The 8,387-nt window shown below is 36.5% G+C and overlaps 1 pseudogene; it reads right to left on the bottom strand.

The window, feature by feature from the left end:
- Positions 1-292: 292 nt before the first annotated feature.
- On the bottom strand, positions 293-3,073 carry LOC107578026 (UDP-glucuronosyltransferase 2B13 pseudogene; annotated as a pseudogene).
- Between the last annotated feature and the right edge of the window lie 5,314 nt (positions 3,074-8,387).

Here is an 8,387-nt window from a genome sequence, read left to right as displayed (position 1 = left end):
TATTACTCCATTAAATGTATGGCAACTTTTGTAATGAGAAATTCGAATGCAATTTCAATGAAAAACAAGCATTTTAAAATATGCATATATTTAATATTTCCTTCCCATTACACATTTAACAGAATAAAAACAATAAAAAAAAAATTTATGCAAGTGATCTACTTCATATAAAAATGTGTCACTCAGTTTTCCTTTTTTTGTTGCAGCACTTGACACACAGATATCTAACTGTTAAAAATACAGAGAGCGTGAATATCAAAACAACTGCGAACAATGTAACTGCGACATCTACTGAGTAATAGGAGTACCAAGGCAGTTTGTAGGATTCTGAATGAAGGTGAGCAGCACCTTTGTGTCTCATTACAAACTCAATCCAGAAGAGCGCACTGTCCAAAGTTTTAACTGGTGTATCTCTGTGCAAATGAGACCGTCTCTGCATATTCAGTCTGTAGGATGGATCAATGATTACAAAAACTTTAGTCTTTGGATGCCCTAGAAGATCGTTCTGTGGCATCCAGTCAACCAGGAATGTGTTGTTGCCCAAAGCAGATGGTCTTTTTCCAGTGTCTCTCCAAAGAACCTTTTGAGGGAGCTGAGCAAAAGCAGCCGCTATTTCCGCTGTTATCTCATCTGGTAAGACACTGATAAATGATCCTAAAGACATGATAATGACTCCATGCTCTCCAGAACTTTGCATTAATACTTCTAGGTCATGTGGAAGGTCCTTCGCTGGTTTGTACTGGAAGCCACTAATGTAGATGATATTTGGCATTGTTGGACGTGGAAATTCAAAAACAAAATCAACCCTCATGAGCCATATGTCAGCCCTCTGGAGAAGTTCATGAAAATGCAAAGGTGGATAGAAGTATGTCACAAAGTGCTTGGTACTGTGGCACGTTAAAATGGGTGTACAGAATGTGCACTAGAAAACAGAAATAAAATTTTTTTACTCTTTGAAAAAAATTCATTTTGTCTGTGTTTCAAGATCCTGTGATAGGGATGTAGGACAGTGGTGAAGGAGCGATGTCAAAGTGTCCTTCTCCAGTAGCACTCCGTTTCAGATTATATACCATGTGTATCTTGAGTTTATGAGCCAAGAGAATTCCTGCACCCCACACCGGATCAGTGAGCACCAGATCGTACTGTTTTTCTTTCAGTGTTGTCAGAATTTCCTCACTTTCAAATATGTTTATTATAAGCTGACATATCATTTCATGGGTTTTATAAATGACATGAATCACATCCAAATGCAGCCATACAGCGCTTAGCCAATTGTTCTTTCCTCTTTCATAGTATATTACTTTGTTGAGCATGTCTTCTACAAATTCTTCATCCATTCCTTTGGTGTTATGTATGGTTATAGAGCTGTAATAAGTTGAGTTCTCCTTTACGAACCAGCTGTTGTATGTGCGTATTACATCAACGTTGTGCCCTTGACCATGTAAAGCCTTGATAAGGACTTCCATGTTCACCCAGTGACTTCCCTCCAAAGGTACCACCGAGATTTTGCCACCATCACAGAGAGAACCAAAACAGATTACAACTGTTATCCAGAGTGGGCCAGAAAGCGTGTTTTTAGAAAATGGTGTCATCTTGCCTGTAAGTGACAAAATAATTGGATAACTTAAAATTGGATGTTATTATTATATGTTGTCAACACTGTGCAATACTGTATAGTCAATGAGGTTAAGAAACAGACTGTCCATACAATTGATACTTTTTAAATAACCTATTAAACAAGTTGGGATTTGGAGAACATGCCGTAATATTTTCAGTTCCATTTATTTGTGTCATCTCAAGTTTACACCCACAAGGTGAGCGACTCAAGAATATTCATGATGTCCAGCTGAGTGGAACCAAAAATCTCAGGACAACACTTTAGGTTTTTACCAATGCAAATGCAAAAAAATAATTAAAAAAATAAAGCTAATAGTAAAAGCAAAAATTATTTTTGTTACCTCAATGGATAACTGCCATTTTCACTCCCTCTATTACTTTTGACATTCTCTAAATTGTGACTTACAAAATGATTTTTGAAAAAATTGACAAATAATTTGAATACAATTTTCCCTCAGGCTAACTCAATTTTTATGTAAAACATCACCATTGGGTCCAAACTAACCTTCAGGGTATTGTAAGAGGAGTTCATACAAATTCGCCACCAAATCATCATGACAGAGTTTTGGTACTTTTCCATTTGGTCAAGACTTCCTATTTGGAGATTGATCTGACCCAGTCAGCTCTGAAAATATTGTCGTGATTTTTGTAAGATTTTATTGTATTTGTTTAAATTTACTTATAAAGAACATCCTCATAAAGTCCATTACCACTACCTACCAGTGTCACATTAGAGCTACTAAATTATTGCAAAGAAAAAAAAAATAATTCTTGAAACTTGCTGAACATGATCTGAAATTGCAGACCGCTCAAATAATGCAAATCTCACATTAATAAACATCCTTTCAAAAGTTATAGGCTATTTTAACCCTTAAATTGTAGATTACTTGCATATAATGTGCTTCTGCTTTTTCAGTGCTGATATCTTTATCTTGGCATGTTACTCTTTGACCAAATTATTAGCATTGTATTTGCAACATGACATTTTGTGATTATTCAAAATGCAGTGAGTAGCCAACAGCAAGACAGTTCAAAGTGCAAAGTTTGTTTGTAACATGATCTTTATGGCACAGATGTCACATATATAAGTTGTTAGTGATATCAGTTCTACAGAGAACTAGCCTAGTTGTAGCCTACTTTTCAACAATATGACATGCACAAAACAAAATAACTATTTTTGTTATTCTGTATCAGTATGGACTGCGAACTTGAGAAAGAACAATGAGGGAATAACAGTTAACTTGCGGGAATGCATGAATTTAAAATAATTTAATCTGTTGCATTTTGTGAACACGGACTGAATGCCACACACACAGGTAAAAGTCTCTGTAATAAGTCTGTACTATTAGATCATACACACTTTGACAGAAAGAGCACCAGCCCAAGCAGTTAAAACACAGAGTTGCGACAGTCCAATAGATTTCCACTGGAATCGGATAATGCGGAAGTAACGTTATTTCCAAACACCGCTGCGTCTGAAAGCTAAAAAAATGCTGCCTCCGCAGGCAGCTTACGGAAGGCAATAATAAGACACATTTAAATCATCAAACAACTGATTTGAGATTTTTTTAGTGTAGTAATTAATTAAAGAAATTACGGCCTTTTTCACATTTTAACGCATTAACTGATCTCTCATGAATCTAGTCAGTGTAGTGGTATTTTTGTGGACGTTTATTTTTTATTTTTGTAAATGTTTATGAACTTTTAATTGCATGCAATTTTTTGGTTATTTTGGCTCTGTCCTTCACATATTAGATTTTAAATGAAATTATAAATTTAAAATACAGCCTTTCCGTTTTAGGATGCATTATGAGGATATTATTTGTTAAAAAGCAAACACAATTTTAAATATTTATTTAGGTTTATAGATGCTTGTTCAGATCAATATTGGTCTTCAGTCTTTGAGCAGATTTGGTAAGATGAGAGACATACATGATAGTACAGTGCAGGTTGCTCCTACTGGAAGAGGGCTTGAGAATTATTCAGAGAGCATGAACAAAGTAGCATTTATAAGGCGTTCATGATATGCTGAAAGAGCTTATCACAGTGTTAGCTGTACGCTGCACCATCCTATGCTACCCGTCTCACTCAGAGCAAAATGAAATTATTGCATGCATTTCAGAAGAGATCACAAAAACATAAAAGGAATAATTTTAAGTATGCATGCTGTGATGGCAGATGAGGCATGGAACAGGCACATGTCAAACCTACGGGCAAATTTATGGAAAATTAGGCAATAACTGAAATAAATATTAAAAGAAATAATAATATATATATATTTACTGGTGAGTATTTATTCATTTTTCATATCTAGTTAATCTCCAAAGGTTATGTTCGAAATAATCTTGGACTACTATCAGTTTAGCTGGTGCAGCTGTCAACAATATGTTGAGTATGTCAGGTGAAGTCATTGCTGTAACTGACAGCTTCTATGCTATTCTGCAGTGTCTTGACAAAATTTCAACACCAGTGGATATAGGCCTCTGGTCAAGACTCAAGTTTAACACTGTCTACATGCTGCTGATGTTTTGTTAACTTCTTTCCATCACTGAAGGCCTCCATGATTACATGCAGAGGGTTACTGCAGACCTGGGACAAGCAGTTCGGCACAAAACAACAGGCTACAGCTCAACAACAGAGAGCTGCAGAGCCTTGTGTGAGGCGAATAACATTCCAGAACCTTCTGTAGGTTTAAGATGGAAACAGAAGAAGCTGGATGATTATGTGGTGGAGAGGAATGTAGGTCCTAAATGCTGTCTCCTCCACACAATTATCTAGCCTCTTGCATTTCTTGTGTTTCTGTTCTACATTGTAGGACAGCCTCAGAAATTAGTTCCTCAGATGACCTCAGATGTATAGCCTATAGGCTTACTGCTCTTGTTTGACTGAATGATGCAAGAGATGGACAATCATTTCTAAGGAGTAAGAGCTGATATTATTAAGGGCACTCAAGCCTGCCATCTAGCAACAGACACCTTTCCTGATGATGAATGTCTCAGGATTCTTCTATAATTTCTGTTGAGGTATTAAATGGAGTTGCAGGCAGAGAAGCTCATGGTGACAAAGATCTCTTGAAAAGAAGGAAGGAGAAGGAAGTAATTCATGACATAGTCAAGCTGCTAAATACTGACATGTTCCCTATACTGAATGTAGCATTTCAAGTAGCACTGAGAGTACCAATAGTAGTTGCAGATGTGAACCTTCTTTTAGTGCTGTCGACTGCTTACATGTTTAAGAAATGCAATGGAACAAGACAGGCCTAACCTTGAAGTGATTGTGTGCAGTGGAGAATTTGGCTTCTGTTTACCATGACGTGATACACAGATTTCAAATTGATTTCTTGCAAGACAAAGTCGTATACTACCACCATCAAAGCCACAGAGAATCAGATTCAGACAGAAACGTGAAGCAGTGAGGGAGAAAGGCGAAAAAAACACTTGTAATGTTTTATTTGTTAACCTTAGTTACTGCATTAACAGTGAGCTAAGAACATTATTTCACGGCACTTATTCTTTGAAAATTTATCAAAATTCTATTATTCATTGTTTGCTCATTAGTTTGTAATGTATGTAAAAATGAACACTAATGAACACTAACACTAAGTCACAGTCAAAGAGTAGAAAAGTGTAAAGGGATTGCAAGAAAAAGGAGTGGTGAGAGGGGAGGAGAAAGGAGAAACACGTGGATAAAATGTATGGAGAAGACAAATGGAGCACATATGAAAAAGAAATGGATATTACAAGAGAAATGAAGATGTTAGATTATAGAAGAATCCAGAAATATGTGCAATTTCACACGTGAATTGTGCATCTTGGTCGTTTCCACCACTGTTCAGACTCATATACCTGACCAATTACAGACAATGTGCGTATCTACTTGTAATTACATTACTGTAATATTTAACAGAAACATTAGTTTGATTGTTTACATTTCCCCCCCACTAAAACCACTCTCCATTTGGAGTACACATTGTGTACAAGAAATGAAAAAAAAACTGAAAGTTAAAAATGTAAAGTTTATAATGATTTAAAAACGTTCAGTTTGCTCAATAAACTTCCAATAATGAATTCCACGACTATTCCGTGACAAAACTGTAAACACTTTTCACTATACCAAGCAATTATGGATATAGACTTTTTGAGTTGGCTGAGGAGCTTAATATTACATTTGACCAATCTATGTTCAAGACCCCCTGTGCCCCCCACACACATCTCCACATCACTTTTCTGTCTCCCTCTGGTGGTGTGATGCTTTCCTAGTGGTCTTGGCCATGTTGGTCATGTTAGGGCATGTTCCAGCTCTTAAGTTTTTTGGTCAGATTTACCTTTGAGAGTCATTTTGTCATGCCTTTGCCCTACATCTCATCTAGTTTGGAGATGATCGAGGACATCTTCAGGGTGAGTTCAGCCCTGCTTTAACATCGTGCATGTGATGCTTATATTTATTGCTTGATTAGTTATTTTGTATGAACCACATTGGGCTATGATTGTATGAATGCATTGAGTGAAGACTATTTTGCTACCTATGGGCCTTTCCTTTATCTGTCTTCACCAGAGTCTGACTGGGGTGAAATCCTCTTTTTATAGGTCCTTGTAAATAAATAAGGGAGGCTGGGCTATATTGCCAATTTATCTGTCAGATCATCTGTCAGTTTAGACAGCATTTTACAGCATTTTTCATGTTACTCTGCAATTATCAGAGTAACATGAAAAACAAAGCTCTTTTATATACATATAAACTGACAGATCACTGCAACATTGCTTCTCCAACACAAATGAGGTGTCATTGTCTCTCCTATATACGAAGACTGTGGGAGGGATGTTTGAAACTGATGCATATTAAATTGCATTAATTGTTGTTTTTCAAAAGGGTAAAAGGAGATATAATTAAATTCCTTCAGTTTGGTTCACTGATATCAGTTGTACAATAATTGCTCAATTGCTAATCTCATAAACAACTATACACTGGGAGTCAAAATTTTGGAATAATTAAGATTTTTGAAGTAAGTCTCTTATGCTTATTAATTAATTTAATCAACATGCAGTAAATATAGTAATATTGTGAAATATTACAATTTAAAATAACTGTTTTGCAACTGAATATATTAATGCAATTTATTCCAGTGATGGCAATGTTTTATTAAAAAATTTTTTTTTGTGGAATTAAAGTTTAGAAGAAAACCATTTATATGAAGTAAAAATCTTTTGTAACATATATACATATATATAGTGCTGTGAAAAAGGTTTTGGCCCCTTCCTGTATTTGTAATTTTTTACATATTTGTCACCCTTGAATGATTCTGATCAAACTAATTTTAATATTACACAAAGATAACCCGAGTAAATACAAAATGCAGTTTTGAAATAATGATTTCATTTATTAAGGGAAAAAGCGGTCCAAACCTGCCTGGCACTACGTGAAAAAGTAATTGCCCCCTAAATTTAATAACTGGTTGTGCCACCCTTTGCAGCAACAACTGCAATCAAGCGCATGCGATAACTGACAATGAGTCTTTCACGTCACTGTGGAGGAATTTTGGCCCACTCTTCTTTGCAGAATTGTTTTAATTCAGCCACATTGGAGGGTTTTCGAGCATGAATGGACTGTTTAAGGTAATGCCACGGCATCTCAATCAGAGTCAGGACATTGACTTGGCCACTCCAAAACCTTAATTTAGTTTTTCTTGAGCCATTAGGAGGTGGACTTGCTGGTGTGTTTGGGATCATTGTCCTGCTGCATAACCCAAGTGCGCTTGAGCTTGAGGTCACAAACTGACGGCCGGACATTCTCCTTCAGGATTTTCTGATAGAGTGCAGAATTCATGGTTCCATCAATTATGGCAAGTCGTCCAGGTCCTGAAGCTGCAAAGCAGCCCCAGACCATCACACTACCACCACCATGTTTGACTGTTGGTATGATGTTCTTTTTATGAAATGCTGTGTTGGTTTTACGCCAGATGTAACAGGACACACACCTTCCAAAAAGTTCAACGTTTGTCGCATCAGTCCACAGAATATTTGGCCAAAAGTCTTGGGGATAATTAAGATATTTTTTTGGCAAATGTGAGACGAGCCTTTGTGTTCATATTGGTCAATTGCTTTTGCCTTGGAACTCTCCTATGGATGCAGCTTTTGCCCAGTCTCTTTCTTATTGTTGAATCATGAAAACTGGCCTTAATTGAGGAAAGTAAGGCCTGCAGTTCTTTAGATGTTGTTCTGGGTTCTTTTATGACCTCTTGGATGAGTCGTCGTTGTGCTCTTGGAGTAATTTTGGTTGGCCGGCAACTCCTGGGAAGGTACACCATTGTTCCAAGTTTTCTCAATTTGTGGATAATGGCTCTGACCGTGGTTTGCTGATGTCCCAAAGCCTTAGAAATGGCTTTATAATCCTTTCCAGACTGATACATGTCAACTGTTTTGATTCTCATCTGTTCTTGAATTTCGTTAGATCGTGGCATGATGTGTTGCTCTTTAAATATAATTCACTTTGTCAGACAGGGTCTATTTAAGTGATTTCTTGATTCAACAGGTCTGGCAGTAATCAGGCCTGGGTGTGGCTAGTGAAATTTAACTCAGCTTTCTAAAATAATGTGGTTAATCACAGTTCTTTCATGATTTAACAGGAGGGGGCAATTAATTTTTCACGTAGGGCTAGGTAGGTTTGGACAGCTTTTTTCCCATAGTAAATGAAATCATCATTTGAAAACTGCATCTGTATTTACTTGCATTAACTTTGTGTAATATTAACATTTGTTTGATGATCTGAATCTT

This window comes from Sinocyclocheilus grahami, unplaced genomic scaffold (genome assembly GCF_001515645.1).
Source record: "Sinocyclocheilus grahami isolate Dianchi unplaced genomic scaffold, SAMN03320097.WGS_v1.1 scaffold8381.1, whole genome shotgun sequence".
Lineage (NCBI taxonomy): Eukaryota > Metazoa > Chordata > Actinopteri > Cypriniformes > Cyprinidae > Sinocyclocheilus > Sinocyclocheilus grahami.
The sequence above is the reverse complement of the archived record's forward strand: the minus strand, read 5'-3'. Positions and strand labels throughout refer to the sequence as shown.